Genomic DNA, 10,131 nt, shown 5'->3' on the forward strand with positions numbered 1-10,131 from the left:
TTCAATGTCTAATGTGTGCGTCCACTGTGAATGTAACGGTCCAACATGAAGAAAATGTTACTTTGACCTGTAATGTCAATTCCAGCTCTGTGATGGCGTGGTATCGGCTGAGCTCAGAAAAGATGACTTTGCTAATAAATGTAATAAAAGGAAATATTCTTCCAAAACGTGTTATTGTTGAACACAATGAGGACAGAAATCACTTTCAGCTAAAAGAAGGGAATACAACTGAGTCTGTAAGCCTAATGATAAGAAGGGTTGGAGAGGCTGACATTGGGTTGTATTACTGCGCTTTTCGAATCAGTGGAAAGGGAATGCATTTTGGGACTCCTGTCAGACTCATGTTTGCAGGTTAGTGCTGCTCAGATTGTTCAAAATATGGCTTTCCTTAATATTCTAATTAGTTATAATTATAAAGTTTGGGGATCAAACAAACGGTCACATTTTACCGAATAGTGAATTTGAAAAGTTTTTCCTGAATCATTTAAACAAATGTTAAATTCTGCTTTTCTTCTATTTTTTTTCTCAGTATTATTAACCATGGTAAAAAATACCCATTTTCAGCTCCGTGATGGGTGGGATGGTCTTTGTTTTTGAACTGTGGTTCTTTTATTCTTAAACTGCCGTATATCAAAGATTCCACTGAAACCTCTCTGTGGTCTTTGTTTCAGATACTAAGCGAGGGGGCTTTTCTTACACAGCAAACAGTGTGGGCTGCAGCACGCTGTCGATCTGTGCTTACACTGCGTGTGGGTTGTGCGGTATTATCTGCGTGTGTGTGCTCTGTTACAGACAAGGTGAGAATCTGTGAACGTTCTCCTAAACCCTCTTCATCATTTTTAAACGCAGTTGTTGTGCTGTTATGCCTACGCACTTTAGCAATATGATTATTAACACTTCAACCTGATCACTCATGCAACTGGCTGGTGTCTGAAACAAGGTGATAAGTCAGTCTTTTGTTATTACGTGTCACTTAAAAAGTATCTCAAAGCACCCTTACTAAAACAACGTAATTCTATTTCTATCATTACTGAATTTGTTATGCTTTTTTGTATTTTAATTTGGTAGCCCTTTAGAATAAAGTTTTATTTGTTTACATAAATTAACAAGAAAAATACTTCTGCAGCATTTATTAATCTGAGTTCATGGTCATTTGTGACCCTGGACCACAAATCCAGTCTTAAGAAGCACAGGAACATTTTTAGTAATAGCCAAAAATACATTGTATGGGTCAAAATGATCGATTTTTCTTTTATGCCAGAAATCATATTAAGTAAAGATTGTGTTCTGTGAAAATATTTTGTAAATTTCCTACCATAAATATATCAAAGCTTTATTTTTGTGAGTAATAAGCTATGCCAAGGACTCGATTTTCTCAATATTTCGATTTTCAAATAGTTGTACCTCGGTCAAATATTGCCCTATCCTAACAAACTATAGATCAATGGAAAACTTATTTGTTCAGTTTTCAGATGATGTCAAAATCTCAATTTCGAAAAATTGACTCTTAAGACTGGTTTTGTTGTCCATGCAGGGTCACATATACTGTATATTTTTAATCACAATAAATTGAGTTAATGCACAATGAACTAACAATTGTACATTAGCATTAAAGTGTGACCTTTACCATTGTTCTCTCAGTGTATTTCATTTGATTTACCAGTGCTGGTAAGGGCCATGATTCAATTGGGGGACTCCAGTTGGTGATATTTTAATATTTAAAAAATAGATGCAGAAAATGCCACTTGTATAAAATAGTGTTTGGATTTCATGCATAAAATATGGAAATCCTCTACATTTTGACGTCAAACTCTGTTCCCCCTTAAAAAGTCACTCCCTGCACTCCAACGTCCTGTGTTCCCCCCATTTCCAGTTCTGCTTGTTACATATAATAAGATGTTTAGTACATTGATGCCTTGTCTATAAACTACTTTATAAACTATGCTATGCAAATAGAACGTAATAAATAGCAGTGCTTTTATGGAAAATATTTACTGTATATACACTGAAACCATACTGACATGTTGACAACAATAAAAATTCTGTTTATAGGGTGTTGGTGTAATTGTTGTTTGTTTTGTTTCAGGTTCTTCTGCAGTGTTGTGCGTGAGCTGTGGGAAGGAAAACTCAAACTCTGAGGTAGGTTTGACACCAGATGATCTGAAATACTGTAATGACATACAGTAACAGAATGTGGCATACGAACATTTTGGGTCATTTTGATGTTTTCAGGCCGAAGATGTGCAGTATGCCAGTCTCAGATTCGTCAGGCCACCCAGAGCGGCTGTTCCTGCATCAGTGAATGTGACTTGTTCAACTGTAGCCAATCACAAATCCTGATTAAACAATGCATTGTATTTAATCCACTTTATATAAAAGACGGTTTCCTTTTTCAAGATATGAGATGAAAGGTTGTGCGGAGGGGGCGTAACTATAAATATATATATACTGTATACTGTATATATATATATATATATATATATATATACTGTAAGTGAATGAGCTAAAACGGAGCTGACTGGAATAGCATTAATTTTGTTTTTAGCTGTTATGTAATGTGGGGGCACGGTGGACGCAGAGTTGCTGAGAGAGAGTCACTGCAATGGAACAGTTTTTTCACAGCAACGGTGGTTCACGGATCCTCTCTTTCAACGGCTTTGGGTGGAGGCAGGGTGGGTAAAGCTTCTGATAGGGTGAGCAAAGCCCAGACCCCCCCCCCGTGGAGCCGGGCCTGGTTCTGCACTGTTGACATCTGTTGCACCTCATCTTTGACTTTGTAGTCAATTCAGCATGTTGAACCGACAATACATAAAGAGTTATGTATACAAAGACAAGATTTACATTTTTATAATTGTATATTACAAATTGTACATGATAATTGGCCCTCAGCTGTAGTCTTCTTTTTTTATAAAGCTTACTCCACAGTACTTTGATGTAGGTTTGGTGTGTCATCATGGTTTTACGTGTTAAAGTAGGCCTATATACAGTATTATACTTATCACATTCAAATGTTTTTTTTTTTTCTGTTGCCTGTGTTTAAATATGTAGCATATGTTATAAAGCTAAGACATAATGATGCATGTTATTTTCTATTAAAATAACATATCCAACTTTTGTTGCATTTCAGTAATTTTTCTGAATACACTGCTTGTTTCCTTTAGTGGGAACTATTGCATCATTATTACAAGACTTTGACTTTTCATCAACAATGATATTCATTTGGTACCCAAATAGTTTTGGTGTGAGAGAAAGAAAAACTCACGGTATCCTCTTGAACATCTAGGTACCTGAATAACGACACAGGACCAATAAATTACAATTAATTGGATTTGACAAAACAGTGGCAAATAAGTTGAAATTAATGTATTTAAATAATATAAATGAATTGCGGCTTGAAGTAGGATGTAAATTGTAAAAAAAGTTGCAATGACATGTGAAGCCAAGTTGACTGTACTTACAAAAGGACGTTAAAGAGTACATAACTAGAGATTTTTAAGGTCCTACTTTGGTTTATGGAGTGTCCAACAACAAGTTTATGTAATGTACAGTATATAGAAGGTGTAAAACACTATTATTTTGTTACAATAGGCGGTTATTCTTACCTTACTTCTTGACTGATTCATTCCGTGATTCATCTGTCTAATCCCCTTCTTTCCACTAGCATAGTCTGATGTGATTGGTCAGATGGTCTAGCTTGCTATGATTCGGTCAACGGTCACGTTGCAGTTATAGTATGCAAATATTTGGCGTATCCATCTGGTCGCACTTCTTGACGTGATGCGAATTCGCAGGTCAGAGTTCACCAAAGTTGAACTTTGGAACGCAGCGGCATGCGCAACTTTGCATGCAGCAGAAGCTTGAGTTTCCGATCTGCCGCATTCGCATGCGTATGAATGGAACAGTGGCGTAACTTTGTTTTGAAAAGTGGTGGGGACAAAAACAATTAATACTTAAATAAAGTCTTGTTGGGAATTTTTATCATATAGTCTGCGGTCCGTCCATTGCATAATCCACTTTTTGACTCCAGCTCTCACAGTATGTGGTTCCCAACCTGTCATTTGGGGAAGGTTACTTGGCTGTTGCGGCGAATTACACTTAAAAACAGTTTATTCCTATGACTAAAAATGTCACTTGTTCATTGGTTTACGCATTTTTGTGCTTGGACACTGGATGCACAAGCAAGCACTGTGAACACAGATGATGCACGCATTTCAAACTGGCCGCATTTCTGGAGTCAGTGCTCTCTGTTTTCCGCAAAAATAACTTACGAGTGTAAGCAACCTACAGGTGTGCATTGGCTACTGCAGGAATAATCAGCCGGATTGGGCACACCGGTGCAAAGGTGTGCCCGTGTCTTTTAAAGCGGTTTGGATTCCTTCTGGAAAACATCAATTATCTTGGTACTCCTGGAGGGAGAACATTGATGAACTTACTCTTGGCAGGGGAACGCTTAGTCTTCTCGATGTCCTTTGACACTTTGGACTCGTGAAACTTGAAATGGCTTAGCAGCCTTTAAATAAAATCATTGTTGCAATGTCTCTCTTTCTCCCTTCCTTGTTAACAGGCTCGACCTGATTTTGCCAAAGGGTTGATGTCCTCAGGGCAACATATTTTGTTGACCTAAGGACAACATTTTTATAAATAAAACCTAAACCCACAGCAATCCCCAACCCTAACCATAACTTACCCCTAAAATCAGAGGGAAATGATAAGTGAAAACAATGGTCTAGAGGCACCTTATCCTGGTTGGAAGATTAAACTTAAAATAAACTGTAAACTTATTTCTGAAATCTGATTGGTTGATTTAAATGTTGTCCCAGGGTCAACATGATGTTGCCCTAAGGACATCAACCACTTGGCAAAAACAGGAGAGCCGCGTAACAGCAAGTAAGGTGGGCGTACCTGTCAGTAGAATTGAAGAGGAACCTGATGTTCCAAATATGGTAAGAGGCGTTACATTTCCATCACACGCTTGCAGTATTCCACCAATCACTACGCACTGGTTAACTGGACAATCATATCCTCGCTTTTCAATCAAATCCTCGCTTTTCAGAGCCATGAGCTTTGTTAAAAAGTCTGCGCATTTCAGACAGACGGGGCAAAGAGGAGATACAAACATGCACGGTATGTGGAAAATACAGCATTTTGAACCTTAAATGGTGTATACACATTGCATTACATCTAAAACAAATGATAATATTCGTTTTAGCCGTGTCATATGACCCCTTTAATGGCCCCTAAACAATACACACCTTCCGCAAGCATTTCTTAATTTCTTCCAAAAAGTGGTGGGGACATGTCCCACCCGCAAATTACGCCTATGAATGGAAGTCAATGGAGCAAAAAGACAGGTGTGACCATGACTTAATCCCCTCCTTTCTGTCAGCCTACTCTTATCTGATTGGTCAGATGGTCTAGTCTGCTGTGATTGGTCTACAGCGTGCAGTGTCACAAATGGAACCTAGGCATTACATGGAGTGACGCTAATCTGACTGCTTACTTCACACACAGAAACATTACACACTGCATGAAATGTAATTTTAAGGACATTGTAATAGTTACTCTTTAAAGAAACCGTATGGTACACTGACATCAAGCGGTTGAGCTTGGTATCAGAGTTTAAATTCAAAATATTGGAGAGATTTAGCCAAGTAACGGTTCTTCTCGGTTTCTTTTGATTGTTATCAGAAATAATCTACAGGGCCCGTTTCAATAAGGAGGTTCAACCAACACCGAGTTAAAATGTGAACTCTGAGTTGTTTAACACCGAGATGCGGAACTTTTAGTTTTTGGTTTCAGAACAGCTTATTTGAGTTAGTTCTATCAACTCCGGGTAGACTTACCTTGAGTTAAGCGCTTGCAGCACAACTACGACAAGCCATGATCAATGGAGCTCCAATATTACGATTCACCATGGTAACGGCACCAAAAAAAGCAACATGGCGTCAGAAAGCGCTTGAGAGCGAGGAACACTTTTCCGCTCTGCATACAGTGGATTTACTAATGTGCTTTAATGTGTAAATGACTTAAGTTTAAATAGAATAAAACATAAACGTACCAATAAACAAACAAATTAATCAGTAAATGAATGAATAAATGAATGAAACAACAGAAATAAATCAGAAATAATAAAAAAATCTTATGTTCTAACTCATCTTGAGTACTCTAGTGAGGTATGTAATACATCATGGTGAATAGGACACTTGTTAGTGTGTAAGACTCTCGTATCAAAGTCAGAGTGATCATCAGTTGGAACCCTGCTAGGAGCAGTTTTGTGTGGGAATGGCTGCACTTCTAAATTAATTGTTTATTACCTTTATCACTTCATTTCTGCATTTGTCTGTATTTATTAATTTCTTTATTCATGCACTTTATTTATACACTTATACACACAGTCATTTCTCATCGTCCATAGAAAACTAGCATTTGTGCTCTGATGTAATACACGCACGATGGCTGATGTTATTGATGTAAGGATGGATGAGATATGTTTTGATATATCTAATTCACTGTAAAGAAAAGTTTTAATAAAAATCCACAGGGAAATGACAAAATTCCACTCGGGTCCTAAATTGCTCTCCTGAAGTCAAAGTTCATCCCTTTGAATGAATGCAGCCTCTTCACATACAGGATCCTCTATAAAAGCACATATGACATTTTAGTCACTGAGATGGTCTCTGTGTGATCAAAATGTGTGCCATGAATGACTGTATTCATGAATGAATGAATGAGGTACACCACTTGCGCTTTAAAAGGGGAGGGGATGAAAAGAAACTCTGGGTTTACCACAGAAAACCTGCTCCCGACCAGGTTAGGTTCACAGAGTAAGTGTCACGAATTGGCAGAAGAAGAACCCAAGCGCAGGCAGCAGTGAAGGGGTTAACAGATAATATTTATTTGTTACACCAAACACAAAACAAAAACACCCACAATGGGGAAAACGAAACTGAGATAAAAAACTGAAACAAAACACTTCCCACGGGGGGGGGGGGGGGGTGGAAACAAACTAACAAAACAAGGCACGACACAACGTCTTACAAAAACCCCACACGGCAGGGTGACTAAGACTAAAAACACAACTCACGAATAAAGGACAAGGCACAGAACAGGAACCAGGGTAACACAGGACCATGAGCACAAACACAACGCAAACACAACGTAATACACGAGCACAGGACAAAGAAACAAGAGGGTATATATAGGGAAACACAAACGAGGGATAACGACATGGGGCAGGTGTGGTTAATTAAACACTCAGGGAAGGATAACAAGGAAACGAGAGGAGGGGAACAGAGACGAGACACTGGAGAGAATGTATATTATTGTCATAAAGACAATAATATGTTTCTCTCCACACATAACCAAAGACTTTGTCATGGCTCTGCTACAGGACCAAGAAAAACATGACTAAGGAAGCAGAGCCATGACAGAAGCCCCCCCTTTAATGAGCACCTCCAGGTGCTCACCAAGGGGTAGACGGACAAGACAAGGCAGACTGAGACAAAGACAAGACCAGACAAAACATGGAGAACAGAATAAGTGGAAGACAAGACAAAATACAAGGGGATTGGGGTGGACAAAAAAAAACAAACATGGGAGGGGGGGTGGGGCAAAACAAGAGCCATAGGGGGCAGTCAGGGGGTGGGGAAAGTCCCAGTCCCCGGCTGCGCTCGAGGGCGCTGAGTCCTGGGGGACTTAGGAGGAGTCCGGGGGAACAGTCTTTGGCCCTGGGAGTCTCCCAGGGACCGGCTGGACAGGGCTTGACGCCGGCTGGAAGGCCGGCTGGACAGGGCTTGACGCCGGCTGGAAGGCCGGCTGGACAGGGCTTGACGCCGGCTGGAAGGCCGGCTGGACAGGGCTTGACGCCGGCTGGAAGGCCGGCTGGACAGGGCTTGACGCCGGCTGGAAGGCCGGCTGGACAGGGCTTGACGCCGGCTGGAAGGCCGGCTGGACAGGGCTTGACGCCGGCTGGAAGGCCGGCTGGACAGGGCTTGACGCCGGCTGGAAGGCCGGCTGGACAGGGCTTGACGCCGGCTGGAAGGCCGGCTGGACAGGGCTTGACGCCGGCTGGAAGGCCGGCTGGACAGGGCTTGACGCCGGCTGGAAGGCCGGCTGGACAGGGCTTGACGCCGGCTGGAAGGCCGGCTGGACAGGGCTTGACGCCGGCTGGAAGGCCGGCTGGACAGGGCTTGACGCCGGCTGGAAGGCCGGCTGGACAGGGCTTGACGCCGGCTGGAAGGCCGGCTGGACAGGGCTTGACGCCGGCTGGAAGGCCGGCTGGACAGGGCTTGACGCCGGCTGGAAGGCCGGCTGGACAGGGCTTGACGCCGGCTGGAAGGCCGGCTGGACAGGGCTTGACGCCGGCTGGAAGGCCGGCTGGACAGGGCTTGACGCCGGCTGGAAGGCCGGCTGGACAGGGCTTGACGCCGGCTGGAAGGCCGGCTGGACAGGGCTTGACGCCGGCTGGAAGGCCGGCTGGACAGGGCTTGACGCCGGCTGGAAGGCCGGCTGGACAGGGCTTGACGCCGGCTGGAAGGCCGGCTGGACAGGGCTTGACGCCGGCTGGAAGGCCGGCTGGACAGGGCTTGACGCCTGCTGGAAGGCCGGCTGGACAGGGCTTGACGCCTGCTGGAAGGCCGGACGGACAGGGCTTGACGCCTGCTGGAAGGCCGGACTGGACGCCGGCTGGATCGCCGGACTGGATGCCGGCTGGATCGCCGGACTGGACGCCGGCTGGATCACAGGACTGGACGCCGGCTGCACCGGACTGGATACCGGCTGCACCGGACTGGATACCGGCTGCACCGGACTGGATACCGGCTGCACCGGACTGGACAAAGGGCTGGACACAAGACTGGACATCGGCCTGGACACATGACTAGACAAAAGACTGGACACAAGACTGGACACAGGACTGGACACAAGACTGGACACAAGACTGGACGCCGGCTGCACCGGACTGGACGCCGGCTGCACCGGATTGGACTCGACACTGGACACCGGACTGGGCATCGGCTGCACCGGACTGGACACCAGCTGCACCGGACTGGACACCGGCTGCACCGGACTGGACGCCGGCTGCACCGGACTGGACGCCGGCTGGATCACTGGACTGGACGCCGGCTGCACCGGACTGGACGCCGGCTGCACCGGACTGGACGCCGGCTGCACCGGCCGGGTAGGAGTCCACGCTGCCCGCCGTTGCCTCTTCTTCTTCCGTCTAGCCACCCGGTTGGTGGTCGGGTGATGGAAGGAGGTATACGGAACGGCTGGCTCCGGCTGGGACTCCTCGAAGGTGGTTCCCCAGGACTCACGTCTCCCCCGCTTGCCACCTAGGCTTACTGGTGGCGAGGCTGCAGGGGTTGAGGAGAGCGGTGTGGCAATGCCTAAAACCCCGATCTGCAGGGTCTGACCCTCCTGTATGGCGGCCAGCGGAGATGGGTGGTAGTGACGTGTTGAGACCCTGGACTCCGGTCGGTTCATGACGTACTGCCACACGACATCGAAGTCCAGCGGTCTCAACGACCGCATCTCCGCCCGCTACAGGGGGTCCCTGAGACCGGCGTTAAAAAGCACCGCCACCTCCTCCTCCCCGAAGACATCCTCCTCTGCGGCATCCAGGAACCTATACAGATAGTCCTCGATGTCATCGTTCCCCTGACGAATGCCGCAGAGGAGGCGAGCCTGGTGGGACCGTCTCGTGCCCATGCTGCCTACTGGGTTCGTATGGGCTCGTGTATTCTGTCACGAATTGGCAGAAGAAGAACCCAAGCGCAGGCAGCAGTGAAGGGGTTAACAGATAATATTTATTTGTTACACCAAACACAAAACAAAAACACCCACAATGGGGAAAACGAAACTGAGATAATAAACTGAAACAAAACACTTCCCATGGGGGGGCAAAAACAAACTAACAAAACAAGGCACGACACAACGTCTTACAAAAAAACCACACGGCAGGGTGACTAAGACTAAAAACACAACTCACGAATAAAGGACAAGGCACAGAACAGGAACCAGGGTAACACAGGACCATGAGCACAAACACAACGCAAACACAACGTAATACACGAGCACAGGACAAAGAAACAAGAGGGTATATATAGGGAAACACAAACGAGGGATAACGAC

At 44.8% G+C, this 10,131-nt stretch overlaps 1 long non-coding RNA gene across 1 annotated transcript; it reads left to right on the forward strand.

The window, feature by feature from the left end:
• The first annotated feature begins 709 nt into the window (after positions 1–709).
• Positions 710–2,352, forward strand: LOC130566572 (uncharacterized). The gene is made up of 3 exons (XR_008964496.1): positions 710–797; positions 2,087–2,139; positions 2,233–2,352. It is a non-coding gene; the product is annotated as an uncharacterized LOC130566572 (long non-coding RNA).
• Positions 2,353–10,131: the final 7,779 nt, after the last annotated feature.

The sequence above is a fragment of the Triplophysa rosa genome, linkage group LG16, assembly GCF_024868665.1.
Source record: "Triplophysa rosa linkage group LG16, Trosa_1v2, whole genome shotgun sequence".
Lineage (NCBI taxonomy): Eukaryota > Metazoa > Chordata > Actinopteri > Cypriniformes > Nemacheilidae > Triplophysa > Triplophysa rosa.